Genomic DNA, 22,568 nt, shown 5'->3' on the forward strand with positions numbered 1-22,568 from the left:
GTCACTCACCACCTGACCCCATTGTGTGTAGCTCTCTCCTGAAGGTCACTCACCCCTGACCCCATTGTGTGTAGCCCTCTCATGAAGGTCCTTCGCCCCCTGACCCCATTGTGTGCAGTTCTCTCCTGAATGTCACTCACCCCCTGACCCCGTTGTGTGTAGCTCTCTCCTGTAGGTCACTCACCCCCTGACCCCATTGTGTGTAGCTCGCTCCTGAAGGTCACTCACCCCCTGACCCCATTGTGTGTAGCTCTCTCCTGAAGGTCACTCACCCCCTGAACCCATTGTGTGTAGCTCGCTCCTGAAGGCCACTCACCCCTGACCCCATTGTGTGCAGTGCTCTCCTGAAGGTCACTCACCCATGACCCCATTGCGGCAGCTCTCTCCTGAAGGTCACTCACCCCCTGACCCCATTGTGTGCAGCTCTCTCCTGAAGGTCACTCACCCCTGACCCCATTGTGGCAGCTCTCTCCTGAAGGTCACTCAACCACTGACCCCATTGTGTGTAGCTCTCTCCTGAAGGTCACTCACCCCTGACCCCATTGTGTGTAGCTCTCTCCTGAAGGTCACTCACCCCTGACCCCATTGTGGCAGCTCTCCCCTGAAGGTCACTCACCCCCTGACCCCATTGGGTGTAGCTCTCTCCTGAAGGTCACTCAACCCCTGACCCCATTGGGTGTTGCACTCTCCTGAAGGTCACTCACCCAATGACCGCATTGGGAGTAGTTCTCTCCTGAAGGGCATTCACCCCTGACCCCATTGTGTGTAGCTCTCTCCTGAAGGTCTCTCACCCCCTGACACCATTGTGTGTAGCTCTCTCCTGAAGGTCACTCACCCCCTGACCCCATTGTGTGTTGCTCTTGCCTGAATGTCACTCACCCCTGAACCCATTGCATGTAGCTCTCTCCTGAAGGTCACTCACCCCTGACCCCATTGCTTGTAGCTCTCTCCTGAAGGTCACTCACCCCATGACCCTATTGTGTGTAGCTCTCTCCTGAAGGTCACTCACCCCTGACCCCATTGTGTGTAGCTCTCTCCTGAAGATCATTTACCCCCTGACCCCATTGTGCGTAGCTCTCTCCTGAAGGTTACTCACCCCTGACCCCATTGTGTGTAGCTCTCTCCTGAAGGTCACTCACCCCTGAACCCTTTGTGTGTAGCTCTCTCGTGAAGGTCACTCACCCTGACCCCATTGTGCGTAGCTCTCTCCTGAAGTTCACTCACCCCTGACCCCATTGTGTGCAGCTCTCTCCTGAAGGTCACTCACACCTGACCCCATTGTGTGTAGCTCGCTCCTGAAGGTCACTCACTCCTGACACCATTGTGTTTAGTTCTCTCCTGAAGGTCCTTTACCCCCTGACCCCGTTGTGTGTAGCTCTCTCCTGAAAGTCACTCACCCTCTGACCCCATTGGGTGTAGCTCTCTCCTGAAGGTCACTCACCCACTGACCCCATTGTGTGTAGCTCTTTCCTGAAGGTCACTCACCCCGACCCCATTGTGTTTCGCTCAACCTGAAGGTCATTCACCCCTGACCCCATTTTGTGTAGCTCTCTCCTGAAGGTCACTCACCCCCTGACCCCGTTGTTTGCAGGTCTATCCTGAAGGTCACTCACCCCTGACTCCATTGTGTGTAGCTCTCTCCTGAAGGTCACTCACCACTGACCCCATTGTGTGTAGCTCTCTCGTGAAGGTCACTCACCACTGATCCCATTGTGTGTAGCTCTCTCCTGAAGGTCACTCACCACTGACCCCATTGTGTGTAGCTCTCTCCTGAAGGTCACTCACCCCCTGACCCCATTGGGTGCAGCTCTCTCCTGAAGGTCACTCACCCCTGACCCCATTGTGGCAGCTCTCCCCTGAAGGTCACTCACCCCTGACCCCATTGTGCGTAGCTGTCTCCTGAAGGTCACTCACACCCTGACACCATTGTGTGTAGCTCTCTCCTGAAGGTCACTCACCCCTGACCCCATTGTGTGTAGCTCTCTCCTGAAGGTCACTCACCCCTGACCCCATTGTGTGTAGCTCTTTCCTGAAGGTCACTCACCCCTGACCCCATTGTGTGCAGTTCTCTCCTGAAGGTCACTCACCCCCTGACCACATTGTGTGTAGCTCCTGCCTGAAGGTCACTCACCCCTGAACCCATTGCATGTAGCTCTCTCCTGAAGGTCACTCACTTCCTGACCATATTGTGTGTAGCTCTTGCCTGCAGGTCACTCACCCCTGACCCCATTGCGTGTCGCTCTCTCCTGAAGGTCACTCAGCCCCTGAACCCATTGTGTGTCTCTCTCTCTTGAAGGTCACTCACCCCTGACCCCATTGTGTGTAGTTCTCTCCTGAAGGTCACTCACCCCTGACCCCATTGTGTGCAGCTCTCTCCTGAAGGTCACTCACACCTGACCCCATTGTGTGTAGCTCTCTCCTGAAGGTCACTCACCCCTGACCCCATTGTGTGCAGCTCTCTCCTGAAGGTCACTCACACCTGACCCCATTGTGGCAGCTCTCCCCTCAAGGTCACTCACCCCCTCACCCCATTGGGTGTAGCTCTCTCCTGAAGGTCACTCACCCGCTGACCCCATTGGGTGTAGCTCTCTCCTGAAGGTCACTCACCCACTGACCCCATTGTGTGTAGTTCTCCCCTGAAGGTCATTCGCCCCTGACCGCATTGTGTGTAGCTCTCTCCTGAAGCTCACTCACCCCCTGACCCCATTGTGTGGAGGTCTTGCCTGAATGTCACTCACCCCTGAACCCATTGCGTGTAGCTCTCTCCTGAAGGTCACTCACCCCCTGACCCCGTTGTGTGTAGCTCTTTCCTGAAGGTCACTCACTCCCTGACCCCATTGTGTGTCGCTCTCCCTGAAGGTCATTCACCCCTGACCCCATTGTGTGTAGCTCTCTCCTGAAGGTCACTCGCCCCCTGACCACGTTGTGTGTAGCTCTTGCCTGAAGGTCACTCACCCCTGAACCCATTGCATGTAGCTCTCTCCTGAAGGTCACTCACTTCCTGACCATATTGTGTGTAGCTCTTGCCTGAAGGTCACTCACCCCTGACCCCATTGCGTGTAGCTCTCTCCTGAAGGTCACTCAGCCCCTGAACCCATTGTGTGTCTCTCTCTCTTGAAGGTCACTCACCCCTGACCCCATTGTGTGCAGCTCTCTCCTGAAGGTCACTCACCCATGACCCCATTGTGTGTAGTTCTCTCCTGAAGGTCACTCACCCCTGACCCCATTGTGTGTAGCTCGCTCCTGAAGGTCACTCACCCCTGACCCCATTGTGTGTAGTTCTCTCCTGAAGGTCACTCACCCCCTGACCCCATTGTGCGTAGCTCTCTCCTGAAGGTCATTCACCCCCCTGACCTCATTGTGTGTAGCTCTATCCTGAAGGTTGCTCACCCCTCACCCCATTGTGTGTACTTCTCCCTTGAAGGTCACTCACCCCTGACCCCATTGTGCGTAGCTCTCTCCTGAAGGTCATTCACCCCCCTGACCCCATTGTGTGTAGCTCTATCCTGAAGGTTGCTCACCCCTCACCCCATTGTGTGTACTTCTCCCTTGAAGGTCACTCACCCCTGACCCCATTGTGTGTCGCTCTCTCCTGAAGGTCACTCACCCCCTGACCCCATTGTGTGTCACCCTCTCCTGAAGGTCCTTCACCCACTGACCCCGTTGCATGCAGTTCTCTCCTGAAGGTCACTCACCCCTCACCCCATTGTGTGTAGCTCTCTCCTGAAGGTCACTCACCCCCTGACCCCATGGGTGTAGTTCTCTCCTGAAGGTTACTCACCCCCTGACCCCATTGTGTGTAGCTCTCTCCTGAAGGTCACTCACCCCTGACCCCATTGTGTGTAGCTCTCTCCTGAAGGTCACTCACCCCTGACCCCATTGTGTGTAGTTCTCTCCTGAAGGTCCTTTACCCCCTGACCCCGTTGTGTGTAGCTCTCTCCTTAAGGTCACTCACCCCCTGACCCTGTTGTGTGTAGCTCTCTCCTTAAGGTCACTCACCCCCTGACCCTGTTGTGTGTAGCTCTATCCTGAAGGTCACTCACCCCTGACCGCATTGTGCGTAGCTCTCTCCTGAAGGTCATTCACCCCCCTGACCCCATTGTGTGTAGTTCTCTCTTGAAGGTCACTCACCCCTGACCCCATTGTGTGTTGCTCTATCCTGAAGGTCACTCACCCCCTGACCCCATTCTGTGTAGCTCTCTCCTGAAGGTCACTCACCCCTGACCCCATTGTGTGTAGTTCTCTCCTGAAGGTCCTTTACCCCCTGACCCCATTGTGTGTAGCTCTCTCCTGAAGGTCACTCACCCCCTGATGCCGTAGTGTATAGCTCTCTCCTGAAGGTCACTCACCCCTGAGCCCATTGCGTGTAGCTCTCTCCTGAAGATCACTCACCCCCTGACCACTTTGTGTGTAGCTCTTGCCTGAAGGTCATTCACCCCTGAACCCATTGCATTTAGCTCTCTCGTGAAGGTCACTCAGCCCCTGAACCCATTGTGTGTGTCTCTCTCTTGAAGGTCACTCACCCCTGACCCCATTGTGTGTAGCTCTCTCCTGAAGGTCATTTACCCAATGACCCCATTGTGTGTAGCTCTCTCCTGCAGGTCACTCACCCCCTGACCCCGTTGTGTGTAGCTCTCTCATGAAGGTCACTCACCCCCCTGACCCCATTGTGTGTAGATCTCTCCTGAATGTCACTCACCCACTGACCCATTGTGTGGAGCTCTATCCTGAAGGTCACTCACCCCCTGACCCCATTGTGTGTAGCTCTCTCCTGAATGTCACTCACCACCTGACCCCATTGTGTGTAGCTCTCTCCTGAAGGTCACTCACCCCTGACCCCATTGTGTGTAGCCCTCTCATGAAGGTCCTTCGCCCCCTGACCCCATTGTGTGCAGTTCTCTCCTGAATGTCACTCACCCCCTGACCCCGTTGTGTGTAGCTCTCTCCTGAAGGTCACTCACCCCCTGACCCCATTGTGTGTAGCTCGCTCCTGAAGGTCACTCACCCCCTGACCCCATTGTGTGTAGCTCTCTCCTGAAGGTCACTCACCCCCTGAACCCATTGTGTGTAGCTCGCTCCTGAAGGCCACTCACCCCTGACCCCATTGTGTGCAGTGCTCTCCTGAAGGTCAATCACCCCTGACCCCATTGCGGCAGCTCTCTCCTGAAGGTCACTCACCCCCTGACCCCATTGTGTGCAGCTCTCTCCTGAAGGTCACTCACCCCTGACCCCATTGTGGCAGCTCTCTCCTGAAGGTCACTCAACCACTGACCCCATTGTGTGTAGCTCTCTCCTGAAGGTCACTCACCCCTGACCCCATTGTGGCAGCTCTCCCCTGAAGGTCACTCACCCCCTGACCCCATTGGGTGTAGCTCTCTCCTGAAGGTCACTCAACCTCTGACCCCATTGGGTGTTGCACTCTCCTGAAGGTCACTCACCCAATGACACCATTGGGAGTAGTTCTCTCCTGAAGGGCATTCACCCCTGACCCCATTGTGTGTAGCTCTCTCCTGAAGGTCTCTCACCCCCTGACACCATTGTGTGTAGCTCTCTCCTGAATGTCACTCACCCCCTGACCCCATTGTGTGTTGCTCTTGCCTGAATGTCACTCACCCCTGAATCCATTGCATGTAGCTCTCTCCTGAAGGTCACTCACCCCTGACCCCATTGCTTGTAGCTCTCTCCTGAAGGTCACTCACCCCATGACCCTATTGTGTGTAGCTCTCTCCTGAAGGTCACTCACCCCTGACCCCATTGTGTGTAGCTCTCTGCTGAAGATCATTTACCCCCTGACCCCACTGTGCGTAGCTCTCTCCTGAAGGTCACTCACCCCTGACCCCATTGTGTGTAGCTCTCTCCTGAAGGTCACTCACCCCTGAACCCATTGTGTGTAGCTCTCTCGTGAAGGTCACTCACCCCTGACCCCATTGTGCGTAGCTCTCTCCTGAAGTTCACTCACCCCTGACCCCATTGTGTGCAGCTCTCTCCTGAAGGTCACTCACACCTGACCCCATTGTGTGTAGCTCGCTCCTGAAGGTCACTCACTCCTGACACCATTGTGTTTAGTTCTCTCCTGAAGGTCCTTTACCCCCTGACCCCGTTGTGTGTAGCTCTCTCCTGAAAGTCACTCACCCCCTGACCCCATTGGGTGTAGCTCTCTCCTGAAGGTCACTCACCCACTGACCCCATTGTGTGTAGCTCTTTCCTGAAGGTCACTCACCCCGACCCCATTGTGTTTCGCTCAACCTGAAGGTCATTCACCCCTGACCCCATTTTGTGTAGCTCTCTCCTGAAGGTCACTCACCCCCTGACCCCGTTGTGTGCAGGTCTATCCTGAAGGTCACTCACCCCTGACTCCATTGTGTGTAGCTCTCTCCTGAAGGTCACTCACCACTGACCCCATTGTGTGTAGCTCTCTCGTGAAGGTCACTCACCACTGATCCCATTGTGTGTAGCTCTCTCCTGAAGGTCACTCACCACTGACCCCATTGTGTGCAGCTCTCTCCTGAAGGTCACTCACCCCCTGACCCCATTGGGTGCAGCTCTCTCCTGAAGGTCACTCACCCCTGACCCCAATGTGGCAGCTCTCCCCTGAAGGTCACTCACCCCCTGACCCCATTGTGTGTAGCTCTCTCCTGAAGGTCACTCACCACCTGACCCTATTGTGTGTAGTTCTCTCCTGAGGGTCCTTTACCATCTGACCCCGTTGTGTGTAGCTCTCTCCAGAAGCTCACTCACCACTGACCCCATTGTGTGTAGCTCTCTCCTGAAGGTCACTCACCCCCTGACCCCATTGTGTGTAGCTCTCTCCAGAAGGTCACTCACCACTGACCCCATTGTGTGTAGCTCTCTCCTGAAGGTCACTCACCCCCTGACCCCATTGTGTGTAGCTCTCTCCAGAAGGTCACTCACCCACTGACCCCATTGTGTGTAGCTCTTTCCTGAAGGTCACTCAACCCTGACCCCATTGTATGCAGCTCTCTCCTGAAGGTCACTCACCCCCTGACCCCATTGTGTGTAGCTCTCTCCTGAAGGTCACTCACCCCCTGACGCTATTGGGTGTAGCTCTCTCCTGAAGGTCACTCACCCACTGACCCCATTGTGTGTAGTTCTCCCCTGAAGGTCATTCACCCCTGACCCCATTGTGTGTAGTTCTCTCCTGAAGGTCACTCACCCCCTGACCCCATTGTGTGTAGCTCTCTCCTGAAGGTCACTCACCCCTGACCCCATTGTGTGTAGTTCTCTCCTGAAGGTCCTTTACCCTCTGACCCCATTGTGTGTAGCTCTCTCCTGAAGGTCACTCACCCCCTGACCCCGTTGTGTGTTGCTCTCTCCTGAAGGTCACTCACCCACTGACCCCATTGTGTGTAGCTCTCTCCTGAAGGTCACTCACCCCCTGACCACGTTGTGTGTAGCTCTTGCCTGAAGGTCACTCACCCCTGAACCCATTGCATGTAGCTCTCTCCTGAAGGTCACTCACCCCCTGACCCCATTGTGTGTAGCTCTTACCTGAAGGTCACACACCCCTGACCCCATTGCGTGTAGCTCTCTCCTGAAGGTCACTCACCCCCTGACCCCATTGTGTGTAGCTCTTGCCTGAAGGTCACTCACCCCTGACCCCATTGTGTGTAGCTCTCTCCTGAAGGTCATTTACCCCCTGACCCCATTGTGTGAAGCTCTCTCCTGAATTTCACTCACCCCCTGACCCCGTTGTGTTTAGTTCTCTCCTGAAGGTCACTCACCCCCTGACCCCAATGTGTGTTGCTCTCTCCTGAAGGTCCTTTACCCCCTGACCCCATTGTGTGTAGCTCTCCCATGAAGGTCACTTACCCCCTGACCCCATTGTGTGTAGTTCTCTCCTGAAGGTCACTCACACACTGACCCCGTTGCGTGCAGTTCTCTCCTGAAGGTCACTCACCCGTGACCCCATTGCATGTAGCTCTCTCCTGAAGGTCACTCACCCCTGACCCCATTGTGTGTAGCTCTCTCCTGAAGGTCACTCATCCCCTGACCCCATTGTGTGCAGGTCTATCCTGACGGTCACTCACCCCTGACCCCATTGTGCGTAGCTCTCTCCTGAAGGTCACTCACCACTCACCCCATTGTGTGTAGCTCTCTCCTGAAGGTCACTCACCACTCACCCCATTGTGTGTAGCTCTCTCCTGAAGGTCACTCACCCCCTGACCCCATTGTGTGTAGCTCTCTCCAGAAGGTCACTCACCCACTGACCCCATTGTGTGTAGCTCTTTCCTGAAGGTCACTCACCCCTGACCCCATTGTGTGCAGCTCTCCCCTGAAGGTCATTCACCCCTGACCATATTGTGCGTAGTTCTCTCCTGAAGGTCACTCACCCCCTGACCCCATTGTGTGTAGCTCTCTCCTGAAGGTCACTCACCACTGACCCCATTGTGTGTAGTTCTCTCCTGAAGGTCCTTTACCCTCTGACCCCATTGTGTGTAGCTCTCTCCTGAAGGTCACTCACCCCCTGACCCCGTTGTGTGTTGCTCTCTCCTGAAGGTCACTCACCCACTGACCCCATTGTGTGTAGCTCTCTCCTGAAGGTCACTCACCCCCTGACCACGTTGTGTGTAGCTCTTGCCTGAAGGTCACTCACCCCTGAACCCATTGCATGTAGCTCTCTCCTGAAGGTCACTCACCCCCTGACCCCATTGTGTGTAGCTCTTGCCTGAAGGTCACACACCCCTGACCCCATTGCGTGTAGCTCTCTCCTGAAGGTCACTCACCCCCTGACCCCATTGTGTGTAGCTCTTGCCTGAAGGTCACTCACCCCTGACCCCATTGTGTGCAGCTCTCTCCTGAAGGTCATTCACCCCCCTGACCCCATTGTGTGTAGCTCTATCCTGAAGGTTGCTCACCCCTCACCCCATTGTGTGTACTTCTCCCTTGAAGGTCACTCACCCCTGATCCCATTGTGTGTCGCTCTCTCCTGAAAGTCACTCACCCCCTGACCCCATTGTGTGTCACCCTCTCCTGAAGGTCCTTCACCCACTGACCCCGTTGCATGCAGTTCTCTCCTGAAGGTCACTCACCCCTCACCCCATTGTGTGTAGCTCTCTCCTGAAGGTCACTCACCCCCTGACCCCATGGGTGTAGTTCTCTCCTGAAGGTTACTCACCCCCTGACCCCATTGTGTGTAGCTCTCTCCTGAAGGTCACTCACCCCTGACCCCATTGTGTGTAGCTCTCTCCTGAAGGTCACTCACCCCTGACCCCATTGTGTGTAGTTCTCTCCTGAAGGTCCTTTACCCCCTGACCCCGTTGTGTGTAGCTCTCTCCTTAAGGTCACTCACCCCCTGACCCTGTTGTGTGTAGCTCTCTCCTTAAGGTCACTCACCCCCTGACCCTGTTGTGTGTAGCTCTATCCTGAAGGTCACTCACCCCTGACCCCATTGTGCGTAGCTCTCTCCTGAAGGTCATTCACCCCCCTGACCCCATTGTGTGTAGTTCTCTCTTGAAGGTCACTCACCCCTGACCCCATTGTGTGTTGCTCTATCCTGAAGGTCACTCACCCCCTGACCCCATTCTGTGTAGCTCTCTCCTGAAGGTCACTCACCCCTGACCCCATTGTGTGTAGTTCTCTCCTGAAGGTCCTTTACCCCCTGACCCCATTGTGTGTAGCTCTCTCCTGAAGGTCACTCACCCCCTGATGCCGTAGTGTATAGCTCTCTCCTGAAGGTCACTCACCCCTGAGCCCATTGCCTGTAGCTCTCTCCTGAAGATCACTCACCCCCTGACCACTTTGTGTGTAGCTCTTGCCTGAAGGTCAGTCACCCCTGAACCCATTGCATTTAGCTCTCTCGTGAAGGTCACTCAGCCCCTGAACCCATTGTGTGTGTCTCTCTCTTGAAGGTCACTCACCCCTGACCCCATTGTGTGTAGCTCTCTCCTGAAGGTCATTTACCCAATGACCCCATTGTGTGTAGCTCTCTTCTGAAGGTCCTTTACCCCCTGGCCCCGTTGTGTGTAGCTCTCTCCTGCAGGTCACTCACCCCCTGACCCCGTTGTGTGTAGCTCTCTCATGAAGGTCACTCACCCCCCTGACCCCATTGTGTGTAGATCTCTCCTGAAGGTCACTCACCCACTGACCCATTGTGTGGAGCTCTATCCTGAAGGTCACTCACCCCCTGACCCCATTGTGTGTAGCTCTCTCCTGAATGTCACTCACCACCTGACCCCATTGTGTGTAGCTCTCTCCTGAAGGTCACTCACCCCTGACCCCATTGTGTGTAGCCCTCTCATGAAGGTCCTTCGCCCCCTGACCCCATTGTGTGCAGTTCTCTCCTGAATGTCACTCACCCCCTGACCCCGTTGTGTGTAGCTCTCTCCTGAAGGTCACTCACCCCCTGACCCCATTGTGTGTAGCTCGCTCCTGAAGGTCACTCACCCCCTGACCCCATTGTGTGTAGCTCTCTCCTGAAGGTCACTCACCCCCTGAACCCATTGTGTGTAGCTCGCTCCTGAAGGCCACTCACCCCTGACCCCATTGTGTGCAGTGCTCTCCTGAAGGTCACTCACCCAATGACCCCATTGGGAGTAGTTCTCTCCTGAAGGGCATTCACCCCTGACCCCATTGTGTGTAGCTCTCTCCTGAAGGTCTCTCACCCCCTGACACCATTGTGTGTAGCTCTCTCCTGAAGGTCACTCACCCCCTGACCCCATTGTGTGTTGCTCTTGCCTGAATGTCACTCACCCCTGAACCCATTGCATGTAGCTCTCTCCTGAAGGTCACTCACCCCTGACTCCATTGCTTGTAGCTCTCTCCTGAAGGTCACACACCCCATGACCCTATTGTGTGCAGCTCTCTCCTGAAGGTCACTCACCCCTGACCCCATTGTGTGTAGCTCTCTCCTGAAGATCATTTACCCCCTGACCCCATTGTGCGTAGCTCTCTCCTGAAGGTCACTCACCCCTGACCCCATTGTGTGTAGCTCTCTCCTGAAGGTCACTCACCCCTGAGCCCATTGTGTGTAGCTCTCTCGTGAAGGTCACTCACCCCTGACCCCATTGTGCGTAGCTCTCTCCTGAAGTTCACTCACCCCTGACCCCATTGTGTGCAGCTCTCTCCTGAAGGTCACTCACACCTGACCCCATTGTGTGTAGCTCGCTCCTGAAGGTCACTCACTCCTGACACCATTGTGTTTAGTTCTCTCCTGAAGGTCCTTTACCCCCTGACCCCGTTGTGTGTAGCTCTCTCCTGAAAGTCACTCACCCCCTGACCCCATTGGGTGTAGCTCTCTCCTGAAGGTCACTCACCCACTGACCCCATTGTGTGTAGCTCTTTCCTGAAGGTCACTCACCCCGACCCCATTGTGTTTCGCTCAACCTGAAGGTCATTCACCCCTGACCCCATTTTGTGTAGCTCTCTCCTGAAGGTCACTCACCCCCTGACCCCGTTGTGTGCAGGTCTATCCTGAAGGTCACTCACCCCTGACTCCATTGTGTGTAGCTCTCTCCTGAAGGTCACTCACCACTGACCCCATTGTGTGTAGCTCTCTCCTGAAGGTCACTCACCCCCTGACCCCATTGGGTGCAGCTCTCTCCTGAAGGTCACTCACCCCTGACCCCATTGTGGCAGCTCTCCCCTGAAGGTCACTCACCCCCTGACCCCATTGTGTGTAGCTCTCTCCTGAAGGTCACTCACCATCTGACCCTATTGTGTGTAGTTCTCTCCTGAGGGTCCTTTACCATCTGACCCCGTTGTGTGTAGCTCTCTCCAGAAGGTCACTCACCACTGACCCCATTGTGTGTAGCTCTCTCCTGAAGGTCACTCACCCCCTGACCCCATTGTGTGTAGCACTCTCCAGAAGTTCACTCACCACTGACCCCATTGTGTGTAGCTCTCTCCTGAAGGTCACTCACCCCCTGACCCCATTGTGTGTAGCTCTCTCCAGAAGGTCACTCACCCACTGACCCCATTGTGTGTAGCTCTTTCCTGAAGGTCACTCACCCCTGACCCCATTGTGTGCAGCTCTCTCCTGAAGGTCACTCACCCCCTGACCCCATTGTATGTAGCTCTCTCCTGAAGGTCACTCACCCCCTGACCCTATTGGGTGTAGCTCTCTCCTGAAGGTCACTCACCCACTGACCCCATTGTGTGTAGTTCTCCCCTGAAGGTCATTCACCCCTGACCCCATTGTGTGCAGTTCTCTCCTGAAGGTCACTCACCCCCTGACCCCATTGTGTGTAGCTCTCTCCTGAAGGTCACTCACCCCTGACCCCATTGTGTGTAGTTCTCTCCTGAAGCTCCTTTACCCTCTGACACCGTTGTTGTAGCTCTCTCCTGAAGATCACTCACCCCCTGACCCCGTTGTGTGTTGCTCTCTCCTGAAGGTCACTCACCCACTGACCCCATTGTGTGTAGCTCTCTCCTGAAGGTCACTCATCCCCTGACCACGTTGTGTGTAGCTCTTGCCTGAAGGTCACTCACCCCTGAACCCATTGCATGTAGCTCTCTCCTGAAGGTCACTCACCCCCTGACCCCATTGTGTGTAGCTCTTGCCTGAAGGTCACACACCCCTGACCCCATTGCGTGTAGCTCTCTCCTGAAGGTCACTCACCCCCTGGCCCCATTGTGTGTAGCTCTTGCCTGAAGGTCACTCACCCCTGACCCCATTGTGTGTAGCTCTCTCCTGAAGGTCATTTACCCCCTGACCCCATTGTGCGTAGCTCTCTCCTGAAGTTCACTCACCCCCTGACCCCGTTGTGTTTAGTTCTCTCCTGAAGGTCACTCACCCCCTGACCCCAATGTGTGTTGCTCTCTCCTGAAGGTCCTTTACCCCCTGACCTTGTTGTGTGTAGCTCTCCCATGAAGGTCACTTACCCCCTGACCCCATTGTGTGTAGTTCTCTCCTGAAGGTCACTCACCCCCTGACCCCGTTGCGTGCAGTTCTCTCCTGAAGGTCACTCACCCCTGACCCCATTGCATGTAGCTCTCTCCTGAAGGTCACTCACCCCTGACCCCATTGTGTGTAGCTCTCTCCTGAAGGTCACTCACCCTCTGACCCCATTGTGTGCAGGTCTATCCTGAAGGTCACTCACCCCTGACCTCATTGTGCGTAGCTCTCTCCTGAAGGTCACTCACCACTCACCCCATTGTGTGTAGCTCTCTCCTGAAGGTCACTCACCACTCACCCCATTGTGTGTAGCTCTCTCCTGAAGGTCACTCACCCCTGACCCCATTGTGTGCAGCTCTCTCCTGAAGGTCACTCACCCCCTGACCCCATTGTGTGGAGCTCTCTCCTGAAGGTCACTCACCCCCTGACCCTATTGGGTGTAGCTCTCTCCTGAAGGTCACTCACACACTGACCCCATTGTGTGTAGTTCTCCCCTGAAGGTCATTCACCCCTGACCCTATTGTGTGTAGTTCTCTCCTGAAGGTCACTCACCCCCTGACCCCATTGTGTGTAGCTCTCTCCTGAAGGTCACTCACCCCTGACCCCATTGTGTGTAGCTCTCTCCTGAAGGTCACTCACCCCTGACCCCATTGTGTGTAGTTCTCTCCTGAAGGTCCTTTACCCCCTGACCCCGTTGTGTGTAGCTCTCTCCTTAAGGTCACTCACCCCCTGACCCTGTTGTGTGTAGCTCTCTCCTTAAGGTCACTCACCCCCTGACCCTGTTGTGTGTAGCTCTATCCTGAAGGTCACTCACCCCTGACCCCATTGTGCGTAGCTCTCTCCTGAAGGTCATTCACCCCCCTGACCCCATTGTGTGTAGTTCTCTCTTGAAGGTCACTCACCCCTGACCCCATTGTGTGTTGCTCTATCCTGAAGGTCACTCACCCCCTGACCCCATTCTGTGTAGCTCTCTCCTGAAGGTCACTCACCCCTGACCCCATTGTGTGTAGTTCTCTCCTGAAGGTCCTTTACCCCCTGACCCCATTGTGTGTAGCTCTCTCCTGAAGGTCACTCACCCCCTGACGCCGTAGTGTATAGCTCTCTCCTGAAGGTCACTCACCCCTGAGCCCATTGCGTGTAGCTCTCTCCTGAAGATCACTCACCCCCTGACCACTTTGTGTGTAGCTCTTGCCTGAAAGTCAGTCACCCCTGAACCCATTGCATTTAGCTCTCTCGTGAAGGTCACTCAGCCCCTGAACCCATTGTGTGTGTCTCTCTCTTGAAGGTCACTCACCCCTGACCCCATTGTGTGTAGCTCTCTCCTGAAGGTCATTTACCCAATGACCCCATTGTGTGTAGCTCTCTCCTGAAGGTCATTTACCCCCTGGCCCCGTTGTGTGTAGCTCTCTCCTGCAGGTCACTCAACCCCTGACCCCGTTGTGTGTAGCTCTCTCATGAAGGTCACTCACCCCCCTGACCCCATTGTGTGTAGATCTCTCCTGAAGGTCACTCACCCACTGACCCATTGTGTGGAGCTCTATCCTGAAGGTCACTCACCCCCTGACCCCATTGTGTGTAGCTCTCTCCTGAATGTCACTCACCACCTGACCCCATTGTGTGTAGCTCTCTCCTGAAGGTCACTCACCCACTGACCCATTGTGTGGAGCTCTATCCTGAAGGTCACTCACACCCTGACCCCATTGTGTGTAGCTCTCTCCTGAATGTCACTCACCACCTGACCCCATTGTGTGTAGCTCTCTCCTGAAGGTCACTCACCCACTGACCCATTGTGTGGAGCTCTATCCTGAAGGTCACTCACCCCCTGACCCCATTGTGTGTAGCTCTCTCCTGAATGTCACTCACCCCTGACCCCATTGTGTGTAGCCCTCTCATGAAGGTCCTTCGCCCCCTGACCCCATTGTGTGCAGTTCTCTCCTGAATGTCACTCACCCCCTGACCCCGTTGTGTGTAGCTCTCTCCTGAAGGTCACTCACCCCCTGACCCCATTGTGTGTAGCTCGCTCCTGAAGGTCACTCACCCCCTGACCCCATTGTGTGTAGCTCTCTCCTGAAGGTCACTCACCCCCTGAACCCATTGTGTGTAGCTCGCTCCTGAAGGCCACTCACCCCTGACCCCATTGTGTGCAGTGCTCTCCTGAAGGTCACTCACCCATGACCCCATTGCGGCAGCTCTCTCCTGAAGGTCACTCACCCCCTGACCCCATTGTGTGCAGCTCTCTCCTGAAGGTCACTCACCCCTGACCCCATTGTGGCAGCTCTCTCCTGAAGGTCACTCAACCACTGACCCCATTGTGTGTAGCTCTCTCCTGAAGGTCACTCACCCCTGACCCCATTGTGTGTAGCTCTCTCCTGAAGGTCACTCACCCCTGACCCCATTGTGGCAGCTCTCCCCTGAAGGTCACTCACCCCCTGACCCCATTGGGTGTAGCTCTCTCCTGAAGGTCACTCAACCCCTGACCCCATTGGGTGTTGCACTCTCCTGAAGGTCACTCACCCAATGACCCCATTGGGAGTAGTTCTCTCCTGAAGGGCATTCACCCCTGACCCCATTGTGTGTAGCTCTCTCCTGAAGGTCTCTCACCCCCTGACACCATTGTGTGTAGCTCTCTCCTGAAGGTCACTCACCCCCTGACCCCATTGTGTGTTGCTCTTGCCTGATGGTCACTCACCACTGAACCCATTGCATGTAGCTCTCTCCTGAAGGTCACTCACCCCTGACCCCATTGCTTGTAGCTCTCTCCTGAAGGTCACTCACCCCATGACCCTATTGTGTGTAGCTCTCTCCTGAAGGTCACTCACCCCTGACCCCATTGTGTGTAGCTCTCTCCTGAAGATCATTTACCCCCTGACCCCATTGTGCGTAGCTCTCTCCTGAAGGTCACTCACCCCTGACCCCATTGTGTGTAGCTCTCTCCTGAAGGTCACTCACCCCTGAACCCATTGTGTGTAGCTCTCTCGTGAAGGTCACTCACCCCTGACCCCATTGTGCGTAGCTCTCTCCTGAAGTTCACTCACCCCTGACCCCATTGTGTGCAGCTCTCTCCTGAAGGTCACTCACACCTGACCCCATTGTGTGTAGCTCGCTCCTGAAGGTCACTCACTCCTGACACCATTGTGTTTAGTTCTCTCCTGAAGGTCCTTTACCCCCTGACCCCGTTGTGTGTAGCTCTCTCCTGAAAGTCACTCACCCCCTGACACCATTGGGTGTAGCTCTCTCCTGAAGGTCACTCACCCACTGACCCCATTGTGTGTAGCTCTTTCCTGAAGGTCACTCACCCCGACCCCATTGTGTTTCGCTCAACCTGAAGGTCATTCACCCCTGACCCCATTTTGTGTAGCTCTCTCCTGAAGGTCACTCACCCCCTGACCCCGTTGTGTGCAGGTCTATCCTGAAGGTCACTCACCCCTGACTCCATTGTGTGTAGCTCTCTCCTGAAGGTCACTCACCACTGACCCCATTGTGTGTAGCTCTCTCATGAAGGTCACTCACCACTGATCCCATTGTGTGTAGCTCTCTCCTGAAGGTCACTCACCACTGACCCCATTGTGTGTAGCTCTCTCCTGAAGGTCACTCACCCCCTGACCCCATTGGGTGCAGCTCTCTCCTGAAGGTCACTCACCCCTGACCCCATTGTGGCAGCTCTCCCCTGAAGGTCACTCACCCCCTGACCCCATTGTGTGTAGCTCTCTCCTGAAGGTCACTCACCACCTGACCCTATTGTGTGTAGTTCTCTCCTGAGGGTCCTTTACCATCTGACCCCGTTGTGTGTAGCTCTCTCCAGAAGGTCACTCACCACTGACCCCATTGTGTGTAGCTCTCTCCTGAAGGTCACTCACCCCCTGACCCCATTGTGTGTAGCACTCTCCAGAAGTTCACTCACCACTGACCCCATTGTGTGTAGCTCTCTCCTGAAGGTCACTCACCCACTGACCCCATTGTGTGCAGCTCTCTCCAGAAGGTCACTCACCCACTGACCCCATTGTGTGTAGCTCTTTCCTGAAGGTCACTCACCCCTGACCCCATTGTGTGCAGCTCTCTCCTGAAGGTCACTCACCCCCTGACCCCATTGTGTGTAGCTCTCTCCTGAAGGTCACTCACCCCCTGACCCTATTGGGTGTAGCTCTCTCCTGAAGGTCACTCACCCACTGACCCCATTGTGTGTAGTTCTCCCCTGAAGGTCATTCACCCCTGACCCCATTGTGTGCAGTTCTCTCCTGAAGGTCACTCACCCCCTGACCCCATTGTGTGTAGCTCTCTCCTGAAGGTCACTCACCCCTGACCCCATTGTGTGTAGTTCTCTCCTGAAGGTCCTTTACCCTCTGACCCCGTTGTGTGTAGCTCTCTCCTGAAGATCACTCACCCCCTGACCCCGTTGTGTGTTGCTCTCTCCTGAAGGTCACTCACCCACTGACCCCATTGTGTGTAGCTCTCTCCTGAAGGTCACTCATCCCCTGACCACGTTGTGTGTAGCTCTTGCCTGAAGGTCACTCACAGCTGAAACCATTGCATGTAGCTCTCTCCTGAAGGTCACTCACCCCCTGACCCCATTGTGTGTAGCTCTTGCCTGAAGGTCACACACCCCTGACCCCATTGCGTGTAGCTCTCTCCTGAAGGTCACTCAACCCCTGACCCCATTGTGTGTAGCTCTTGCCTGAAGGTCACTCACCCCTGACCCCATTGTGTGTAGCTCTCTCCTGAAGGTCATTTACCCTCTGACCCCATTGTGCGTAGCTCTCTCCTGAAGTTCACTCACCCCCTGACCCCGTTGTGTTTAGTTCTCTCCTGAAGGTCACTCACCCCCTGACCCCAATGTGTGTTGCTCTCTCCTGAAGGTCCTTTACCCCCTGACCCCATTGTGTGTAGCTCTCCCATGAAGGTCACTTACCCCCTGACCCCATTGTGTGTAGTTCTCTCCTGAAGGTCACTCAACCCCTGACCCCGTTGCGAGCAGTTCTCTCCTGAAGGTCACTCACCCCTGACCCCATTGCATGTAGCTCTCTCCTGAAGGTCACTCACCCCTGACCCCATTGTGTGTAGCTCTCTCCTGAAGGTCACTCACCCTCTGACCCCATTGTGTGCAGGTCTATCCTGAAGGTCACTCACCCCTGACCCCATTGTGCGTAGCTCTCTCCTGAAGGTCACTCACCACTCACCCCATTGTGTGTAGCTCTCTCCTGAAGGTCACTCACCCCCTGACCCCATTGTGTATAGCTCTTGCCTGAAGGTCACACACCGCTGACCCCATTGCGTGTAGCTCTCTCCTGAAGGTCACTCACCCCCTGACCCCATTGTGTGTAGCTCTTGCCTGAAGGTCACTCACCCCTGACCCCATTGTGTGTAGCTCTCTCCTGAAGGTCATTTACCCCCTGACCCCATTGTGCGTAGCTCTCTCCTGAAGTTCACTCACCCCCTGACCCCGTTGTGTTTAGTTCTCTCCTGAAGGTCACTCACCCCCTGACCCCAATGTGTGTTGCTCTCTCCTGAAGGTCCTTTACCCCCTGACCCCGTTGTGTGTAGCTCTCCCATGAAGGTCACTTACCCCCTGACCCCATTGTGTATAGTTCTCTCCTGAAGGTCACTCACCCCCTGACGCCGTTGCGTGCAGTTTTCTCCTGAAGGTCACTCACCCCTGACCCCATTGCATGTAGCTCTCTCCTGAAGGTCACTCACCCCTGACCCCATTGTGTGTAGCTCTCTCCTGAAGGTCACTCACCCCCTGACCCCATTGTGTGCAGGTCTATCCTGAAGGTCACTCACCCCTGACCCCATTGTGCGTAGCTCTCTCCTGAAGGTCACTCACCACTCACCCCATTGTGTGTAGCTCTCTCCTGAAGGTCACTCACCACTCACCCCATTGTGTGTAGCTCTCTCCTGAAGGTCACTCACCCCTGACCCCATTGTGTGTAGATCTCTCCTGAAGGTCACTCACCCACTGACCCCATTGTGTGTAGCTCTCTCCTGAAGGTCACTCACCGCCTGACCCCATTGTGTGTAGCTCTCTCCTGAAGGTCACTCACCCCTGACCCCATTGTGTGTAGCTCTCTCCTGAAGGTCACTCACCCCCTGACCCCATTGTGTGTCGCTCTCCCTGAAGGTCATTCACCCCTGACCCCATTGTGTGTAGCTCTCTCCTGAAGGTCACTCACCCCCTGACCACGTTGTGTGTAGCTCCTGCCTGAAGGTCACTCACCCCTGAACCCATTGCATGTAGCTCTCTCCTGAAGGTCACTCACTTCCTGACCATATTGTGTGTAGCTCTTGCCTGAAGGTCACTCACCCCTGACCCCATTGCGTGTAGCTCTCTCCTGAAGGTCACTCAGCCCCTGAACCCATTGTGTGTCTCTCTCTCTTGAAGGTCACTCACCCCTGACCACGTTGTGTGTAGCTCTCTCCTGAAGGTCACTCACCCCTGATCCCATTGTGTGTAGCTCTCTCCTGAAGGTCACTCACCCCTGGCCCCATTGTGTGTAGTTCTCTCCTGAAGGTCCTTTACCCCCTGACCCCATTGTGTGTAGCTCTCTCCTTAAGGTCACTCACCCCCTGACCCTGTTGTGTGTAGCTCTATCCTGAAGGTCACTCACCCCTGACCCCATTGCGCGTAGCTCTCTCCTGAAGGTCATTCACCCCCCTGGCCCCATTGTGTGTAGTTCTCTCTTGAAGGTCACTCACCCCTGACCCCATTGTGTGTAGCTCTTGCCTGAAGGTCACTCACCCCTGACCCCATTGTGTGTAGCTCTCTCCTGAAGGTCATTTACCCCCTGACCCCATTGTGCGCAGCTCTCTCCTGAAGTTCACTCACCCCCTGACCCCGTTGTGTTTAGTTCTCTCCTGAAGGTCACTCACCCCCTGACCCCAATGTGTGTTGCTCTCTCCTGAAGGTCCTTTACCCCCTGACCCCGTTGTGTGTAGCTCTCCCATGAAGGTCACTTACCCCCTGACCCCATTGTGTGTAGTTCTCTCCTGAAGGTCACTCACCCCCTGACCCCGTTGCGTGCAGTTCTCTCCTGAAGATCACTCACCCGTGACCCCATTGCATGTAGCTCTCTCCTGCAGGTCACTCACCCCTGACCCCATTGTGTGTAGCTCTCTCCTGAAGGTCACTCACCCCCTGACCCCATTGTGTGCAGGTCTATCCTGACGGTCACTCACCCCTGACCCCATTGTGCGTAGCTCTCTCCTGAAGGTCACTCACCACTCACCCCATTGTGTGTAGCTCTCTCCTGAAGGTCACTCACCACTCACCCCATTGTGTGTAGCTCTCTCCTGAAGGTCACTCACCCCCTGACCCCATTGTGTGTAGCTCTCTCCAGAAGGTCACTCACCCACTGACCCCATTGTGTGTAGCTCTTTCCTGAAGGTCACTCACCCCTGACCCCATTGTGTGCAGCTCTCTCCTGAAGGTCACTCACCCCCTGACCCCATTGTATGTAGCTCTCTCCTGAAGGTCACTCACCCCCTGACCCTATTGAGTGTAGCTCTCTCCTGAAGGTCACTCACACACTGACCCCATTGTGTGTAGTTCTCCCCTGAAGGTCATTCACCCCTGACCCTATTGTGTGTAGTTCTCTCCTGAAGGTCACTCACCCCCTGACCCCATTGTGTGTAGCTCTCTCCTGAAGGTCACTCACCACTGACCCCATTGTGTGTAGTTCTCTCCTGAAGGTCCTTTACCCTCTGACCCCGTTGTGTGTTGCTCTCTCCTGAAGGTCACTCACCCACTGACCCCATTGTGTGTAGCTCTCTCCTGAAGGTCACTCACCCCCTGACCACGTTGTGTGTAGCTCTTGCCTGAAGGTCACTCACCCCTGAACCCATTGCATGTAGCTCTCTCCTGATGGTCACTCACCCCCTGACCCCATTGTGTGTAGCTCTTGCCTGAAGGTCACACACCCCTGACCCCATTGCGTGTAGCTCTCTCCTGAAGGTCACTCACCCCCTGACCCCATTGTGTGTAGCTCTTGCCTGAAGGTCACTCACCCCTGACCCCATTGTGTGTAGCTCTCTCCTGAAGGTCATTCACCCCCCTGACCCCATTGTGTGTAGCTCTATCCTGAAGGTTGCTCACCCCTCACCCCATTGTGTGTACTTCTCCCTTGAAGGTCACTCACCCCTGACCCCATTGTGTGTCGCTCTCTCCTGAAGGTCACTCACCCCCTGACCCCATTGTGTGTCACCCTCTCCTGAAGGTCCTTCACCCACTGACCCCGTTGCATGCAGTTCTCTCCTGAAGGTCACTCACCCCTCACCCCATTGTGTGTAGCTCTCTCCTGAAGGTCACTCACCCCCTGACCCCATGGGTGTAGTTCTCTCCTGAAGGTTACTCACCCCCTGACCCCATTGTGTGTAGCTCTCTCCTGAAGGTCACTCACCCCTGACCCCATTGTGTGTAGCTCTCTCCTGAAGGTCACTCACCCCCTGACCCCATGGGTGTAGTTCTCTCCTGAAGGTTACTCACCCCCTGACCCCGTTGTGTGTAGCTCTCTCCTTAAGGTCACTCACCCCCTGACCCTGTTGTGTGTAGCTCTCTCCTTAAGGTCACTCACCCCCTGACCCTGTTGTGTGTAGCTCTATCCTGAAGGTCACTCACCCCTGACCCCATTGTGCGTAGCTCTCTCCTGAAGGTCATTCACCCCCCTGACCCCATTGCGTGTAGTTCTCTCTTGAAGGTCACTCACCCCTGACCCCATTGTGTGTTGCTCTATCCTGAAGGTCACTCACCCCCTGACCCCATTCTGTGTAGCTCTCTCCTGAAGGTCACTCACCCCTGACCCCATTGTGTGTAGTTCTCTCCTGAAGGTCCTTTACCCCCTGACCCCATTGTGTGTAGCTCTCTCCTGAAGGTCACTCACCCCCTGATGCCGTAGTGTATAGCTCTCTCCTGAAGGTCACTCACCACTGAGCCCATTGCGTGTAGCTCTCTCCTGAGGATCACTCACCCCCTGACCACTTTGTGTGTAGCTCTTGCCTGAAGGTCAGTCACCCCTGAACCCATTGCATTTAGTTCTCTCGTGAAGGTCACTCAGCCCCTGAACCCATTGTGTGTGTCTCTCTCTTGAAGGTCACTCACCCCTGACCCCATTGTGTGTAGCTCTCTCCTGAAGGTCATTTACCCAATGACCCCATTGTGTGTAGCTCTCTCCTGAAGGTCCTTTACCCCCTGGCCCCGTTGTGTGTAGCTCTCTCCTGCAGGTCACTCACCCCCTGACCCCGTTGTGTGTAGCTCTCTCATGAAGGTCACTCACCCCCCTGACCCCATTGTGTGTAGATCTCTCCTGAAGGTCACTCACCCACTGACCCATTGTGTGGAGCTCTATCCTGAAGGTCACTCACCCACTGACCCCATTGTGTGTAGCTCTCTCCTGAATGTCACTCACCACCTGACCCCATTGTGTGTAGCTCTCTCCTGAAGGTCACTCACCCCTGACCACATTGTGTGTAGCCCATTCATGAAGGTCCTTCGCCCCCTGACCCCATTGTGTGCAGTTCTCTCCTGAATGTCACTCACCCCCTGACCCCGTTGTGTGTAGCTCTCTCCTGAAGGTCACTCACCCCCTGACCCCATTGTGTGTAGCTCGCTCCTGAAGGTCACTCACCCCCTGACCCCATTGTGTGTAGCTCTCTCCTGAAGGTCACTCACCCACTGAACCCATTGTGTGTAGCTCGCTCCTGAAGGCCACTCACCCCTGACCCCATT

At 55.2% G+C, this 22,568-nt stretch overlaps 1 protein-coding gene across 1 annotated transcript in view; it reads left to right on the forward strand.

Annotated features, from left to right (window-relative positions):
* LOC147095490 (uncharacterized) overlaps nt 1-22,568 on the forward strand; it is a 263,751-nt gene that overhangs the window by 149,436 nt on the left and 91,747 nt on the right. The window lies entirely within an intron of this gene.

Source organism: Somniosus microcephalus, unplaced genomic scaffold (genome assembly GCF_052327205.1).
Source record: "Somniosus microcephalus isolate GS21.2 unplaced genomic scaffold, FLI_Smic_1.0 unresolved_chr1, whole genome shotgun sequence".
Classification (NCBI taxonomy): domain Eukaryota; kingdom Metazoa; phylum Chordata; class Chondrichthyes; order Squaliformes; family Somniosidae; genus Somniosus; species Somniosus microcephalus.